Below are 10,438 nucleotides of genomic sequence, written 5' to 3' on the forward strand. Positions count from 1 at the left end.
CCCAAACCTTTATAACTCCTTACCTTAGCAGCACTCCCACCATATATTCTTAGCAGCTCTCCTGCGATATTTCTCACCTGATAACGATTGCTTGTGTTGCAATCGAAACGTCGTGATATTGTTATTCTTTTTATTTTTTATTATTTGATCTATCTACGTGGCTTTACCGAAAAACCCATATAATATTTGATTGTACATAGTTACAGAACATCGAGAGATAGACCGTCTACCATCCCAATTTCTGCACATGATCACAATGCTAGGTTAATTTATTAACTCTGCAAAGTATGTAATGTGCTTGCTTATTCAATTTGATTTCAAGCAGAAAGAAATGGTCATTGCAAAAATGGATTTGGCATCATTGCTGAATGCATACATTTGGCAATTTCATATCACGTACAACGCACACATTAGTGAATGTACCTGAAATAGATTATTGTGATAATGCAACCTTTTAAATTCCATTTTCATTAAAACCAAGTGATATAGAAAATGTACCATTCTTATCAGAAATAAGCTGGACCAATTATTACTTGGAAAATTGGTATGCTGAAGTTTAACTCCTAATTGCCGTAATATGCTAAATGTCGGGGCACATACGTAACAACTTAGACGTTATATATATATATATAATTTAATACAATGCACACATCAATAGATGAATAAAGGTATCTGTAAAAAAACACATCACCTGATGAAAACACTGTATTTGTTCAAAGTAATTTAATACATAATTGACTAATATTAGTCAGAATAACAATCCAAGAAGTCAGAATCCATTCTGAGTTCCCGAATTACTCTTCAGACTTCTTGGATCTTGTCCTGGTAAAGTTTCATGTAGTTTCAAACTAGACATATATAATTTCTATATTTGGTTGTGAGGATTGTTCTTCAACTTACTGGTGAGCTGAAACAAGTGACACATTAAACGTCTGAACACATGGCAATTAAATTGTTTTAGCTCTGCCAGGTGGGGGAGGGTTCATAACAACACAGATTTGGTCAGATCATTACTTGGCCTAACCCAAAAATATATTTTGAATCAGAATATAGGCTGCGCAAAACTTATATCTACTTTTAAGCCTTTATTTCTCCAAACAAATATTTGGCAGTTATCTTTAAATATTCCTGTAAAATAAATCTTGGAGAGGGAATATCTTCCTGCACAACTCCTCTTCTGATTTGTATTTTATTACCATAGTCTTGCAATCTACGTTTGCCTTATATGTCAATGGCTTTGGAATGTTTGATTTTCACTGTGAAATCAGGAATATTCTCTTCTCCCTACCTCAGCACACGATGTATAGTATATTAACAATTGTGAGATCATCATAGCTGGATTAGACTAAATGAGTATAATTAATTGCATTTGCTTTTTCACATGTATAATTCATAACGCTATTTCAAATGCAACTAAACACTATATTTGGATTCTTTTACCACACGTAAAAATGAAATTGGAGATGGAAAATAAAACATTTTCAACTATTCCAAAATACCCCCAGGAACACAATCTATAATGCATGTTATACTATTATTCTACATTATATTTTTTTCTTCTTTCGTGTGGGTTTCTTCATTAATGCGGGGTGGCGTTTATTTAAAAAGCACTGTAAGTGCCAGCTAGCGTCATATCAGATATTGACAGGAGCCCATTTACATGCTGTTTGCTAATCCCGTTAAGAATGTAATAACCTCTCTATATTTATACCGCCTGCCTACACGCTTCTGGCTGCATGGGTCTTCACTAAAGTCGCAAATGAATGTTTAACCTTTCTGATGTAGGTGGTCAGAAGAACGCATTACCAGATGTTATTTATTTATATTTAACATATGTAGAAATAGGAATATAGTCATACCAATTTTTTTAATGTTTCCTTTTTTATAGAATGTAGCACGACTATATATGCATAGTGCAGCTGGATAGCTTGATAGTGAGCACACTTACCGGTTACTTTGCAAGAACTTGACAGTTAAAATTCTACTGCCGCCCGGTAGGAATGCTAAGGGCCTTAACAAAGCATCCCATCTTATTGAGACTAAATGTTCAAGATCACATTGAGTTTTAGTGTATTTGATTTGTTACACGGATGGTCTCATTCAGCCATTTCCCCGGCTACTCTGCAAGGGAAATCCGTGGTGAGTGAGCACAGCAACAACAAAACAAAGACTGAAACATCAATTTTGGGGAGAAGTAATATTTCACAACTAACAAATAAGGTATTGAACGGGCATGAATGAAACACAACGCAATTACAAAAACACTGTGCAAATATAACATGAGAGCAAGAGGTTCCATTAGAAAGTTAGGTACATGTGCACGTAAGCTCTGTTTTGGTCTAATAAGAAACTAAAGAGGGGAGAGTGAAGAAAGGGGGACAAATCTGAAGATGAGCAGCAATGGTATTCCAGAAACGTAGAGGAGTACACTCGGAAATATTTTGTTACCAAACAAAGTTTTTAGCAAATACATTTTTTTTGGTAGGAATATGAAGGCACTTCTGAGCTGATGGGAGGGAGTTAGAGAATTGGCATATTTGTTAAAGAGGACCTTTTGGATGAATACAGGCCAGTAATGGTCTCTCCAGATATCGGTGGGGGGGGGGACAGATTTGAGTGAATGTCCAGGTTGCAATGTTCAAGTTGCAGTGATGACTCCCATAGGGAGCGTCAACGGCCAAACGCAGAGTGGGAGTAGTGTCATGGATTGGGAAGTTTTAAGGTAGATTAATTCGTTGAATAAGGTCAATAAGGTTATCATTGGTGTCGTCCCGATCCAAAAATGATCTAGCAAGCCAAAAAATGCAATCATATATTTGATGTAATTTACTGTATTACAGTTTTTTTGGGCTTGTGGTCTATTCACTGAATTTCGGAGAGAGCATTACGTTGTTGTATTTACTCATTCAAAAACATTATGTCGACGTTTTTTTGTCTTGCAACTTCCCTTGAATTACATTTCAAAATGAGAAATATAATCAGTGTACAGTTGGAGTCCTCTGCCAGGCTTACACGTCCCTCTATACCCATGCGAATTTATGCCCAATATCAGCGATTATAGAAGAAGACAGCGGTTCTCAAATAAAAGCGTGCATTTTTGTCATCAAATATCTGAAACACAGTAACTTGAGCACTGTATTGCAGTTGCCTCAATGTCTTCAAAATTTTACTTTTTTACTTAAAATGTAGTAAGTGGTAAGTATAAAAATGTTTTGAGGCACTGCACACGGCTCGCAAAGCAAACACAACTTCCACTAAACAGAGTTACACACTGACTTATTAATTAAACGTTGGTTCAAATCACACTGTAGCTTATTAAAACCCACAATACATAACATTCTATACTCTTTGGTTAGTGATTTATTTTATATTTATACCTACGTGACTTTACCGAAAGAACCAAAAAGTATGGATTCCTGCAGTCACGAAAGCTTAAAATCTAGACGTAACATTCTCGTTTTTTGAAGCAACAGCTTCAGGCACACTAAAACCCTGTGATGATGCGAGTTGTAATTACTGGTGAAACATCGTACTCAATTGTAAATGTTGTGGATTTGCTCTCCAACACACCGGTGTGCTGTACTAGTGTAGTGAGCGACTTCCAACACACGTCTAGTAGAAGGCGTCTTATTTATTAAGAACACACAGAGCGATACACTTCGTAAAGAGGCTACACCTAGGCTGTCCAAACACACAGCCCATCTCTATTCCTGCGCTACGCTGGCTGGTTGACGAGCTTAGCGGCGGCGACGGAGCTGGTCTTGAAGAAGAACAGCCACGTGGTCGAAGATAAAGAGATGACAGCGGCAGCGACGCAACCAGGACCCAGACCCCACACTTACAGCCCCGAAGCTCTGGTTCGGTGCTCCTTATATCTGCCTGGAGTGGCCAAGCTCCACCTCTGGCCACGCCCCCTTTCTAGAACCTTCTAGACCCTTCGGGCTGGTTCTCGGAGCTTCTCGACTGACTCCGCCCTTGACCCTTACCGCAGATATGCCCCTTCATAATAAGGCATTATGTAATGCAGCTATAACCGTAATTACCTTTACAGGCCAGCAAGTGTCACCTTGTCATTACACTAGTAATTAATTGGCATGTTCTGTTTATGTGTCGAAACTTACTAATTGGCTGTGTCAGGTGGTGACAGCTTTAACGACACAAATTTACACGATCTAGCCAAAAAAACTGTATTATGGATGATATTGGTCGCGAAAGCCAAAATGGCAAACTGATTCTCTTTTGACCTGTAAAAGGTTCACATAAAATCATGAAATATTTTGTTCTCAATGTCTTAAAATGCCACACCTTCCCTTCATAACCAAGTGAGCAGCCAGTGTTAAATCAGCTTTAAAACTAATGCTTTAATTATTCGCTTTAATTAAACTAAAAAATATATATTTCCGTATAACCTCACTGCAATAAACCTATTTTAGGGCATGCTAATTGTTCGTTAAACAAAAGCCTATATGCGATTAAAGATACTTTTGCAACGAGCCCATAATTTTGACTGGTGTCTGATTAGTATAATTTATAAATCTGATGAAATTTTAACAGATTGAGTTGATTAATGTGTTGATATTTTAAGCTACGTCTCAATCCTTGATCTTTATGAGCCTTCACAATTAAACTACAAAGAGTGTGCCAATGTGTACTTAATACATTATTGTATACCCATACGTCCAACAGAGCATTCTCATTTTACGTTATCTTCCCTGACAAGGTGAATACATTGATTAATTGCTATCGTTATGTGGCATGTACTCTGCAATTGCTGCTAAATATTATATATACAAATATATTTTTCCTAAAAACGTTGAGGTGCAGTTCACACTTCACGAAAATGAACAGGAATTGTTATTGAGCACAAATAACTTGTAAAGCAGGGCACTACGTTATATGTTAAGGTGGGTATGTGTTAAATTTTTGCTCAGTCATATGGGTGTCGAAATTGAAGTAAAGATTGGAACATATTAGCATCTATCCGGTTCTGAGGACAGTTCCACCATATTACACATTAGATCAGTTGCTGCAGAGGAGGGAATGGATGCATATCACAACTGAACGTTTTGATGATTTTAAAATGCAGACTGTTATAAGAAAGTGTATTCTCATACTGCAATTAAGTTTAATAAAGCCTCATAAAAAGATGACGTGTTTCATTAGATTACAAAAATCGACGTGACCAAGACACATACCATTGTTGCATGTGATCGTGCTATAAGGTGGCCGAATTCCCAGAACCCAGGTTTATCTTTAGTGAAACATCAGTGATCACACGATGCACCCATATGTGATCTTAGTTGGTTTTATATGCTCAATAATTATGTTATAACTGTTTTGTGGTTTCCATTATTGCTGTTTCCATCTGTTGTATTAACTGGCATTCAGGCCGTGTGACTGCAGGAGGTTTTTCCATAGGATTATACTCTATTCGTAGTAGAATTGATGGAATTGTGTTAATCAAATAGTTGCTGGATCTAAGTGATGGTGCTATATATATGGGACGCTTTTTACAGTATTAAGATGTTTAAAAAAAGCTTTATTCTTTCATAGATATAACTGCTCAGCCCGCGCTATTAATGCTTCGGCGTTTGCATCGTCCTTGTGCTGTTCACCTTTTGACGGCCTTTGCTCTACAACACCAATGAGACAAAGCCATAGAGGAGGCTGTCTCTGGTGTAGGCATTGAAACAATCAGTTTCAAGGACAAATATATACATTATTGAAGCATATATATTTGCATGCTTTACCACAGATTTGATGCCTTGTAATATGTGTCTATTTGGTAGTTTTAATATCTTAACACCTGTATTTTGCCATAAAGGGTAAAGCCTTTTTCATAGTGGTACAGTACTATGTTTAAATGTATGTATGTTAAACTTCTTCTGCACCGTACGTATCCTTAACCACGCTAATCTGAGGTGCGAATGCTTGCATAGCTTTGCAATGCACAAATTTGGAATTCAGCAACATATATGACTCACACAATAAGTGGCGATCTACCCTCAATTTACAAAGTATTATACTGTAGGGCACAAGGAAAATTAATGTTACAGTAGCTTAGGGGAACAACTAATTGGCCAATGGAAACTAAACATTACTGTGCATGTGTGTCAGTGTCATGCCATGCGTGCTTACAAAAGTCAAAATGAATCGGCAGCTTCAAAATCCATACTCTAGGTGTGCCTGGGTGCAAAGACCTTAATTATAATTCATCATCATCATCCGCATGGCCAATCCATCTCCACCTTTCAGGATGTAACAATCCATAATGTAAAAATCCACCTACCATCTGCATATAAACTAATTTCATCGCTCCATTTCCTCAGTGGACGTACTCTTGGACATATTAAATTCCTTGTCTGCCACGCTATTATTATTCTTGACCATTGCCCATAACCCTTTCTAGTTACATGTCCTGCCCAAGCCCAATTTTCCTATCAGTTTGAACTATGTCATTAACCCAAATATATTATCTAACCCATGTGTTACTCTTTCTGCCTCAATGTAATCCCAAACTTGCTTGTTTGTCACTTTTCACTTTTATTTTATATTTTACATTATGGTTGTATGAATATTTCATTTACCAACAGTGTAAATCAGTAACTGCAGAAAATAACTATTGTTTTGTACTTGAAGATCCAGCTGGCAGACACTGTAGACGAAACAGTCCTACATAAGCAGTTAATGTTTTATAAAGTCTACAAAAGCAGATTACAGATTGCAGCCCTATTCATTGATTAAATTCCCACTGTTGGATTAACCATGTGCCCTAACTAAAATGTGCTACATATAATAAAGGGGTTCCTATGATGAACGGAGTGCTTTAATAATAACAACAACGAATGTAAACCTGTTACAAAACGGGTAAATCCTTTTTGTCCAACACTGATATTTAAAAACCAAACGTGATAGTTCTCGGTAAGCAGTGGTGCATAAGCACAAAATAAAAAAAACGCAACACATTCATCAATAACTTTGCCTTCAGAGGAAAAATAAAACATGACTGCATATGTAATAATAACAGGCACTTTTTGGGCGAATTCATAGCAGTGGTGCAATGAAGGACCATTTCCTCACAAGTTGCCAATTACAGTATTATTTTGATTATAAGATACACTATACCCCCTTTCCCCGCCCCCTGTATTTTACAGAAAATTAACCTCATGGCGGGACCCTGGTGTCCCGAATAAACGGAAGTCAAAATCGTAATTAATTAATTAATTTGCCGACTCCGTCCCACCGCGCACATAAACGCCGCGACCCACCTGGCGCAGATCATTCTGTTGTCGTGTCGTCCAAGCGCAGCGAGGACGAATGCGCAGAAGAGCTGAACAAGCGAATGCTCTCCATGCTCGGGTATGGGCAGGGTCATAAGTCTTATCCAAAGCTGCTCAAACTGCCTACACGACTTAAGTCCTTTATGTGTCATAACGGTATAAATAATACAGTGAAACTCAGAGGTGGGACAAAGTCATTGTTATGCAAGTCCAAGTCGAGTCGCAAGTCATCAAATTCATGACTCGAGTCTGACTCGAGTCCAAGTCACATGACTCGTGTCCACATCTCATAGGTGGGACAAAGTCATTGTTATGCAAGTCCAAGTCGAGTCGCAAGTCATCAAATTCATGACTCGAGTCTGACTCGAGTCCAAGTCACATGACTCGAGTCCACACCTCTGGTGAAACTACTCTCTTATCTTCATTATTATTTGTGACCTACGAATGTCTGCAGCCAGGCTCAATCGATGACAATCCTATTACCTACAGATATTTATCACACGAGATGCGTTACACCGTTAATTCCTCCTTTTTGATAATACTTCTCTTGTCCGTATGCATCTGTGCAGATAGGTTTTTTTTTGCGGTTAAGCCATAGTCCCCACATACCTCTCGTATCAATGCGGATAAGAGGAGCTGCGACCCACTACTCTGTAGAGTAACATTGGTATAAACGCTTGTTACAATATGAACAGCGCATTGAAAACGTGTACTATTTCATGTACTGTTTACAAAGTGTGTTCACAGATCCACACTGAGAAACACGATGATTGACAGAGGAGTGTTAAGATTTTTTTCGATAGTGTATTTAAATAGAGGTACTGCAGGTAAGTAGTTTTCAGTTATAAAGGCATAGTTTAACAAGACAACCCTTGTCACCATCCTTCAAACCCATTGGTGAAAAAGAGCAAAGTTTTTGTTTACATTATATGTTTATACGAGAGCCGCGGGGGCTTATGGGACCCCGGGGTCCCGCCATAAGTTTGAAATGTCGGGTGGGCGTCTAATAACAATCCATTGTGTGTGTGACCAGATTTGTGACTTGACACGAGACACACGGTGGGGGGGGGGGGGTCTTACTTCCTTTTAACCTCGAGAATACCATGCCGACCGACGTATATCCTTTTTGTGGCAGTGCTATTGACGAATGTGTTGAGGTCTAATTGATTATTTAAGTGGAAGAAGGAGGGATCTACTTTACCAGATATGCGACGTCAATTGTTATGCAAATACGGGGCATTTCTATGGCTTGATATTTGCTGTTTTTATTATTATATATATAGATGTTAAGAAATGCCATACCATATATTTCCCGTAAGTTTATTTAAAATTGATACACTGGGTTACCCCAGGAAGTCACTCCTTTGAAAGCGTTCCAAGTGGTGACACACTGCCCGTGGCAGCTACTCGCCGCCAGTTAAAGAGCATCTCATGGGTAAATCTCGTAGTCTGCAACACCCGGGGCTGGAAAACACAAATACATCACCACCAACTCCTCCTCTTAAAAACCCCCACATCCACGTGGGAACACAAGGCCGAGTGCGGGGTACATGACGGTAACAATGAATGCACACGGTAGTTAAGCCTCATTACATCAAGCCCCGAGGAGGAGCGGTGGCACAGTGATTAACGCACTGGTGCTATTCACCCGGCAACCCGCACTCACCAGCGCTGTGAAGCCCTGATCGACACGGCGTGGGATTAAGACCATCATACAGCAGTTGATTGCCCATGGCGCTCAGTATGTACATTAGTACAGTATAACAAACCCAGCCTTTATTGTGCTATACTGGGATGTGATGTTATGCTGAAATGCATACACGAATGCCGCAGTATCACCATGGGTACATTTAAGATGGGTCACGGTCGAGTGCCAATGCAGCAACGCAAAGGAGTCAGGTTTAGTCGTTGTTCAGGCACCGCGGTGGCAAGATGTGAGCTACCTCTCTTGGTATACAGATTAGTCGTGGGTTCGATCCCGACCCTGAAGGCTGCTGTTTTTCCCTCCAATTTCGAATCAACGTGCGTTTAGCGTATTTGGCTGCAATATATTGCCACATGATAAGCCACTTCATTGGGCTATCATTTGTGGCCAGGTCGCTTCTGAAAAGAGCTTTATATGTCAGTTGGCCTTACCTGGTAAAATAAAATAAAAAGTTTAGTTTTTAGTTTAGGGTGGACAAGTCCAGTAGAGGGCGCAGAAGTCAAGACATCAATTAGAGAACAAGTGCAGGTCAGCTGCCTTTTCGGTACACCTTGAACTTTATTCGAAGTAAAACATACCTTATGAGCTGTTACTGGGGGTAAAAGGCACAGTGATTAAAGTAACCATGCATTAACGTGCAGTCCTTGGAAACATACGGCTACTAAATAGCCTTACTCCATAAAGCTAGCCCAACACTTTACAGATAATAGACACTCCTACAATAATGCTCAATTGAGCCGTTGTGGAGAATATGAGTAACAGTTTTAGAAAACGTTTATAAAACGATCAATATTTGACCGAAAAGGCGACTCGTTACGAAAGAGGCAACACACAATTATAGCACGATTTTGGACTTACAACTAAAACGAAACCAGTGCTAACGACCAATCAAGGTCCTCATCCCACATCTTTTGACATCAAATCAAATTGTACTTGCCCGAAACGTTAGCTTAATTTAACATTTCAGTTAAAATCCAGTGCCAGTCTTAGTACAATTATGTTTCAGTAAAAATGAGTGACCCGAGTCGCTGAAACGGTCCGGAGATCTTACAGTAAGTTTCGTGTAGTAGCTTCAACAAACCAATCTTTCTCACTCCTTTCATTGAGAATTCCGGATCGATATTAAGAACAAATATATATAAAACAAAACTGCAGTTTACTGTTCGCAACACGACACCCTGTCCATGCATGCGTCATAACGGCAAACATAGTTTCGATAGCGATTGTTTAACATTTTTTTCCGTGTGGTTTCCTCTAAAAGGGCAAACCCCGTGGAAGGGGGAATTCGAAATCGTCCCGCCCCACGTGGCTGGGGGGTTGGGGGCGCCCTGCGGGCGCCGGGGGCTGCCCTAGGGGCTGAGTCGCTACTCCTGGGATCAGGGATCGGTCGCTCCGCTCGCAAACTCCGCCTGCAGCAGCTGCTGCTGCTCCTGCTGCTATGGCTGCTGCTGTC

The sequence above is a fragment of the Lampetra fluviatilis genome, chromosome 1 (genome assembly GCF_964198595.1).
Source record: "Lampetra fluviatilis chromosome 1, kcLamFluv1.1, whole genome shotgun sequence".
NCBI classification, from domain to species: domain Eukaryota; kingdom Metazoa; phylum Chordata; class Hyperoartia; order Petromyzontiformes; family Petromyzontidae; genus Lampetra; species Lampetra fluviatilis.